The sequence below is a fragment of the Lutra lutra genome, chromosome 5 (assembly GCF_902655055.1).
Source record: "Lutra lutra chromosome 5, mLutLut1.2, whole genome shotgun sequence".
NCBI lineage: Eukaryota > Metazoa > Chordata > Mammalia > Carnivora > Mustelidae > Lutra > Lutra lutra.
The window spans coordinates 31,766,502-31,774,636 of NC_062282.1; the positions used below are offsets into that span (position 1 = coordinate 31,766,502).

General features: G+C 46.2%; 1 protein-coding gene across 2 annotated transcripts in view; it reads right to left on the reverse strand.

Moving 5' to 3' along the window:
* The window catches only part of DAB2 (DAB adaptor protein 2), a 49,087-nt gene extending 41,860 nt beyond the window's left edge, over nucleotides 1-7,227 (reverse strand). For both annotated transcript variants that reach the window (XM_047729699.1, XM_047729700.1), the window contains exon 1: nucleotides 6,983-7,227. The gene's annotated coding sequence lies outside the window, so the exon portion shown is untranslated. The remainder of the gene's footprint in view (nucleotides 1-6,982) is intronic.
* Nucleotides 7,228-8,135: the final 908 nt, after the last annotated feature.

Genomic DNA, 8,135 nt, shown 5'->3' on the forward strand with positions numbered 1-8,135 from the left:
ACATGTTAGTTAAGTCGATGTCATTCACTCTAAATTTCTTATTAGCAGTGATTGTTGGCATTTATGTGTCTGCCAGCAGGTGTCAGGTCAATATTGTCATCCAACAAAATTACAGCTAACCTTTAGTCATTGAGAACTTCAGACAAGTTGAATAAATCAGAAATTCCCAAAGAACAAGTTAACAGGCAGTTAAACAAGCACCTATATGCAACAAGATGCCCTTCCAAAGAGAGTTTCAGCATTGAATAAAATCAGCTTTTCAATTCTTTGTCAGTTGTCAATATGTATGTTTCTGAAAAGCTTCAGTTATAGCTGAACCTTGGTCTAAGCAGAAATTGATATTAAATCTCCTTATTACCAACCGGCTGTGGATGGAAGAGCCTATTTGATCAGTTACGTATTTGTTTTCTATTTCAAAAATGGGATTGCACTTATGATGTTTAAATTTAGAAGTAAAGGTTTAAAAGAAAAAGTCCAAACCCCAAAACAAAAAATACCACCACCACCCAGGGTTAATGTAATTAAAGCACAGCTGAGACTTTTGTTCAAAAGGACAGATATTTGAGCAACTACTTGGAAGCATACCGTGCCCACTTCTGATCCTCTGATCTAGAGGTCAGGTATATGCTTCCTACCTGGATTAACAAGGTGGCCAAAGCCAGACTGAGCATTCTTCATATAACCTTGCAGGTGTTCGAACATATGACAACTAATTGACAACAGAAAGCACTTTAGCATCTACATAACATATCACAGAAGATCAAAACAGGTTTGAACCCCTAATAGGACACTTAAAATATAGAAAATAAGTGAAGCCAATTGTATGAAATGTTTAGAACAAGGAGGGCAGCTATATCCAACATGGACACAGTTAAATGAAGCTATTCATCACTTTCCAGTTCTTTGAGTAGGGATCAACTCTAGACCTTAGGAGGACTGAATTGTCGTGCCCAATGAGATTTAAGTGGTACCTTGAGGGTTAATATTTGTGGGCCTGTACTGGTTTATGAAGCATTGCCACATTCTCCTGCTGGACCCTCACATTTAGTAGTTTCAAGGTGTGCAAGAAAGAAGGTCTTCTAATTTTTCAGCTGAAATGTGTTCATCTCTAGATTTCAGCTTGCCTCAAGCTCAAAACAAGTAAAGCAAGAGCATTTTCCAAATATCAGCCTAATTGCAGCACTGGGAATTGTAGTTCTAGAGGAGGAGGATTTTTGAAGCAGCAGCTCCCAGGGCTTCACCTTAAACTTGAACTTGGTGGCAACTCATTTTACTGATGGAGAAAAATGAAACTTGGACACGCTATCTCTTGTTTTAAATGGAAAAGTGAGTTGTGGACAGTCATTTGCAGTTTGGAGTCTAAGCTCTTAACCCTTAACCTATGCCATCTCCTTGAAACTAGAATTCCACTTCTTTAATTCTGGATCACACCCTTGTATTTCTCAGTCTAAGGTGTGATCTCTGCTAAACATCGGTCTCTGATTAACATCCGTCATTCTTAGGACTGTTTTGCAAGGTGGGTGAGGCAATGAAGGGTCAGGGACATTGAGTAGCATGCCTAAGAAATGGCCCAGCTGTCATTCCAATGCAGGTCCAGAGTCTACATTCTTTGTTTCACGTGATGTAGATTTTCTTTTAGATTTCCACTCACTGGGTATTCTTCCATTGCCCGGCTAGCAACATAATCCACATAATAGGTACTTACTAAATATTCAGATAAACACCAAGATTCAAATCATAAAAATTCATGCTTGAATCCTGACTCTCCTATCTAATGATATGACCCTGAGCAAGCTGACATGCAATGATCATATGTGAACTAAGAAAGAGATATTTTTCTATCTTAAGTTATTAGAGTGAAAGATAGATGGGAGAATGGACTGGTACTTTTTAAACCATAAAGCTCTATAAAAACCAAGTTGCAGTAGATTCATTTACCAATATGGAGAAGCCTACATCTGCACTCTGGGTATTACATGAAAAACAAAATAAAAAAGTTTTATAGGTTAGAGAAAACCATCTGGTTCATGGGTAATCTAGTTTATAGAATCTTTTTTAAAAGAAGTAACTGGGGCAGTCTCCTAATAAATGGAGATTAATTATGATCTTAACCCAAAAGAGGAAAAGGATTTGGAAGTGAGGGGATAATACAAAAATAAGGAGTATATCAGTTTTCCTTGGATTAAGAAAACAATACTTGAGATAGTAGGAAAAATGTCAAGGTCTGTGCCTTTTCATCTTTTGTATCCTAAGATCCAGTTAAATTGAGCTGTGTTTAAATGCTTTGCTTTATTATTTCCATGACTGTAGGAATGCACATACTTTGTTATGCTTTCCACTGAACAACTGAATTATAAAACAAATGAATTGTGAAAGTTACTCTTAGATCATGCAGAGGGCTTGTTGAAATACAGCTGGATGAGCCCCACTGCTGGAGTCTGGCTCACTGGATCTAGGATGGGTACCAAGAATTTGCATTTCTAACAAGTTTCCAGATGATGCCGGTGCTGCTAGTCTGGGGACCACACTCTGAGACCACTATTTTAGACAAGTTCTCTCTAGCTGTGAAACACACATGAAGGTAACTAAGTGTCCAGTCTTGAAAGACTGAATGAATTTGATTGTGAAATGAGAGCTTGTGTGTTTCATCTGTCATATAAAGATCTCAGTCTATTTCAGCGTAACACTGTGCGTCAGAGAAATAGGGTAGCTTTTCACCTAGAGAAAATGTGAAACCACATATCCTTCCCCCAAATTTATTCCAAGTTGAACAGTGTTTTGGATCTCACTTTTTCAGGACTGTTACTTCCTAGTCTACCTGCTCCCTTACTCTGTGGTTACCTAAAAATTTAGGTGACAGTCCTCCTGCATCTGCCTTCTGGTAACTTGCTTACAGCTCAACACTCTGCCTGCTGGGTTCACTCAGAATTCTTACCGGTTTAAGGCAGTTAAAGGTCACTTGCCTCTAGCTAGCTTGTGTAAGTTATGGTAGCGGAGAAAAACTGCCAGGTTTCTTTAATATTGAGGCAATAGCTCCCGTGTTCCTGAAATTTCATAAACCTTCATGTTGTTCTACCTTGATGATGGAAGAATTAGCAAGAGTTAGGCGATTAAGTGTTAAGATTAAAATAAGTTGAGAAGAGGAAAAGGATGAGGTAGGTAGATAGGAGAGTCGACCTCAATAAAAAAGTAACTTCCATTTTTAGATCAGGAAGCAATTTGTTCAGATTTTGCTCACCCTAGAGTGGCAGGCTTCCTTCCAGGGTGGGAGAAGGATGCGGGAAAGGGAGTAATCATGGCAACCTGCCCAGCTATGTGGGCAAGCATAGACCGGGGCTGCATGCACTCGGAAGACTTTATTTCTGGTCCAGTCCCTCAGTTTAGTAGGGGTGGTCCCTGCTTTCCCACATCCTTCTCCTGTAATGCTGACTTGGGGAAGAGTGGCTTCCACTCCACTCCGCAGGGAAGCTGAGGGGGGTGGAGACTTTACTGAGACCCAAGGAGGTCAGCTTGACCAAAGCAAACTACAGGCTTCCTGGCCGAGAACACAGAGTAACTCCCTGTCTATCCTAGCGGTGAGCACAGCAAACACACTGGCAATATGAAGTGCTTGAATGATTAGCCGTTCTCAGGTAGATGAGCAGTGCCCAGTTTTGATGCAGAAATTCTCCACTCTGCCTTCAGTTTTCACAAAGACACATCATTCAGTTGTTCAGGGGGCAAAAATAACACAAAACTCGTGCATTTCTAGGTCAGAGAGAATACAGTGTTCTAAGCATATTAGGTTAACAATCTCCCTAGCAAACTTGGGCTAGTACCCTTATTCTCCAGATAAGGAAGCTTAAGTACAGAGGGGTTATGCAAATTGCCCAAGGTCATGTAACCAACAGTGGTGTAGCCAGGGTTTGAATCAAGGTGGCAGGACTCCGGAAGCCACGTGCTCACCCCGCTACCTGACTGTCCCGGGTGGGAGGCAGAAACTGGCATGAGTGCTGGCCCTTTGCGTCCATCCTCAGCATCCCCTCCCTGTTCCTTTCGTCAGAAATTAGCATGATTTTTGTCCAAGAGGGAACGGATGATCTACTCTCTTTCTGATTCATACAACCCAGTCGGGCCACGTTAGGGTGAACGAGGCTTCCACTGAGCACAGGGAGCTGCTGTTGCAGCTAGCTCGCTGGAGGTGACTTTGACCTCCGTGCAATTCAGTGGCAGGGCTTCCAATTCAGAAGTATGCGCAGCACTAGGGAAAATTTTAAAATACCACGTCCTATTACTCAGGTGTTTCTTATTGGCAGTGCAGGTCTCGTTCTGCTTCCTCGTGGAGGACAGAAAGCCTGACGTGTTCATGGATGTGTTAACGGACACTCCCCAGCCAGCCTGCTGTCAAGCTTTTCCACGTGGGAAGGCATGTTCTGATGCCCATGAGGACAACCGGACACATGGGAGAGCTCGAGCATTTCAGCACCTTTGCTTGTCTTTGAGGAAAGCATCAGTTAAATCCCGAAGGCAGGACAGATTCAGGGAGAGAAACACATGATGCCTTCAAAACCATTCAGATAAAAAATATCAGTGGTAGCAAGTGTAGGCTTACGGTAGAATTTGGAATGAAGCAGCATCTTCTCGCTGTGTCGCCAAGAGCCCACATATCCACAAAGCCTCCTTCTGGCCAGGAGCCACCCAACAAGGCATATGTTTTTTTTGCTCTCTTAATCTTCAGATAATTGAGGCATGGCCAAGTAAACCAATAAGTATCACTCCCAACCATCTGGTCAGAAGTTTCTAGAGGTCCCTGCACCACCTTCATGCCAACAAGTGTTTAAAAGCAATTCCTTCAACCCTAACAAGGTGACTAAGATTCCTTCAAGCTTTTGAGCAAGCCAAGAGATAAACCGAATGCATGGGAATTCAGCCTTCTAGTTGAATCTAAAACTGTCAAAAGTCTTGAATGGAAATGCAGACTCCTCCCCCGCCCCAACAGATTAGGCAAGGCTTTTAACAAGTGCCATGCATGGCTCTCTTCCCTCTCCTAACATCCTCAGGTGAAGATCCAACTGTGCCCAAGACCAGAATACCAACAACACAGATGTCAGGGTTCAAAGGTGGAGGACATTCCATTACCATCAATTGGTTCTGGCCATCCAATCAAATGTAGGAGGGTATAGCTTAAAGAAGAACTGGTTTCCAGGGCAGTTGTTTGGATAAGAAGAGACAGAGTTGAGAGTGGGAAGTTAAGTTATTCACCAACAGGAAAAAGAATCCAGTCTGCCTTGGAGGGAGACTGATGAGGAATTTGGAAGAAGTAATCAGTCCCAGAAATACACATTGGAAAGGGCTACTAGATCTCCTCCGTGCTTTCTCCAGGAGACTGTCCACACTGCACACTCCATGCTCTATGAAGTGAGGTACTTCACCCACACGCCCCCAGCGCTTTACCGAAATGATCCTTGCCCCGAAGGTTAAAGAGAGCTCAGTCCCAAATACTTCTGAATCCTCAAGGCAATAAACTTTCCTATGGTGTCACTGAGGCCTGTTTCCCTTCAAGGAGGGAGAGACAGGACCTGGGGTGGGCGGGGCACCAGGCCCAGAGAAAAGCCCCCTACTCGTGGTCCGACTGTGGGTGTTAAGAAGCAACTGTGGCGATGTCACAGACCAGAGAGACAAGCCATTTGGTCGCCACAGGGCTCCCCCATTCTCAGCTAGTACTTTCCTCCTCAACAGCCAGTGGCTGCTCCTGTGCAGGGAGCTAACCTCAAGCCTGTAAGGAAGATCAATTCTATATCCCATCAAAGCCATTCGGAGAGCCTTATCAGACATCTTGAAGGCATTTTTGTAGCTGCCTTCTTTCTTCAACCATTACTTCTGTTTGAGTTCGTTCAGTCTTACCTCCTTCTCCCCCACCCCTGCTGCTTTGCCTGATTAGGGCCAGAAATTTTTTCATTAAGTCACTTTATAGTGTAATAACAACATTTACTATTCATGAAGTCTCCCCTCCATAATTTTTAAGTCTTTCCATGTGTCTGGAAGCTTACTGCTGCTCTTCTCATTTTACAAGAGTGCCTGTCTTCCTTCCAGACACAAGCTAAAAAGAAAGAGGAAAAGGTGGTTGGGGGGCGGTGGGGAGGGATGGTGGTAAGGGCGTGGAGATAACATCCAGATTCTTTAAGTGCTTTTAATCCAGTTAAATTTCCCTTTGGACTCAAGCAGCTCCCTGCTGACATTGACAGCAGAATTCCAGGCTAGGAACTGAGTCAAACAAGAGGAAAGGAAGCGGGAGAGGAGTAACACAGTCGGCTCTATGCTGTGAGAACCGCTAGGCTGACTGGAGCTCCATGGCTTTAACCCATTCATTTTTTCCCCCTTTTCTAGAATTCTTACTTCATTTTTCCAGCCAGTTTACAGCAAGCAGGCCAACACCTTTTAAACGCTCCAGGGATTTAAAACAAGTTTGTTCAGTCTCCTGGGCAGCTACTTTCTTAAGAATGCTGTGTAAGACAAAGTTCACGTTTTCATGCCACACGTTGTCAGCCACTAGGAAAAAGCTTCGGTTGGGGGGGGGGCGGGGTACAAACCGGGTCCCCAGGCTTTGTCACAGGGCAAAAATAAACACCCCTGGAGGAGTTAATTAGGCGGTCAGCGGCCACACCAGCGTCCTACCAGGGTTGCCCGCAGAGCCTTTAAGCAAGCGCGCGCGCGCGCACACACACACACACACACACACACACACACACACACACACGGAGGCGCTTATGAAATGTCACAAGCTGGACATCTGCAGCCCGACCCCAAAGGTAAATGCAGTCCGCGGAAGCACTCCTCGGATGTCAGGCCACAAAACCGCTCTTTCTCCAAGTACCGTCCCCTCTCCAAGATTCCGCACCCCCACCCCCCAACAAGTCCCAGAGCTGCATCCCAAGGGGGGAAGAGAGGGGTGGAGAGGGCGAAACATGGAGCCCAGGGGAGGAAGGACGGGAGAGCGACTCACGGCTGGCTAGCGCGTCCGCGAAGCGAGCATGACTTTCCGGGGCCGAGCCTCCAGGCTGCCGCGCGGCCGACACGGCGGGCCGCGCTTAAATAGCCGCCGGCCCGGGAGCCTCGGAGCCGCGCGGCCACTCCCGGCGAGATATGGTTCTAATCAGATGCTGGCAGCCGAGGACTCCCCAGGAATGCGCCGGGATGTTTTTGCTGCCTGGGCTTGGTAACTCCCCCTCAACGTGTCTGCCGAGTCTTCCAAACTTAACTGTTTACTAACTCGAGCGGCCGCCACGCCGAGCGCCCGGCTCCCCTCGCTCGCGAGCCCCGCCAGCGGGGGGCGATCGCAGGGGGCCCCGGCCGCGCGGGGGAGGGACGAGGGAGGAGGGCGCCGTCGCCGCCCGGGCCGCCGCGAGCTGGGGGACGCGGGGCAGGGGAGGGGGCAAATAAGGACAGGAAGGGGAAACTCCGCAGGAAAGGGGTGGGATCCACCGGACCTTCGTTTCCCAAATTCCTTCTCCGGATTGCCACTTCGGTGATGTGGCACACGAAAGTCATCCCCACCCGCCGGGGCCCTCGGAACAAAGGGCCGCCTTCACTCCTGACTCTCCTGGCTAGAGGCGACGGATCCCCGCTCGGATCTGCCGTCCCTCCCGCGGGACGTGGGATTGCCCCTCCGCAGGCAGGGCCGGTGCGGGCGCTCCTAACTTGCTGGGGGATCTGTGTGTGCACATGTAAAACATGCTGCATTTAGGGCTGAAATAAAATCCTGATAGACAGATAGAAAAACAGTGCTCTGAAATCGATGGAAACAAACCGATCGAACCGATCTAAAAAAGCTGTGTCTCTGATACAAAGATGATGTCCATCCCCGTGTAGACCCTTGACATGACTGTCTGCGCTGATTTGCACAGTGCTCCCTGCACCTCTCAGAGCAATCTGCGACATGAGAAATAAAATAGTTGAAGATACTGGCACGCCACAGCATAGCTTCGCGAACCTTCACGAGCTGGGAATTCATTTTCTCCGTATTTTAAAATCATGAACAATTATACGGTATCCCCAGAAACTGTCAGTTTTAAAGAATTTTGAAATTATTTTGTGAAAAGCACGTCTTTTTTTTTTTTTTTTTTTTTTTTGGCTGTGGGAGACAGTGTGTACTAAAT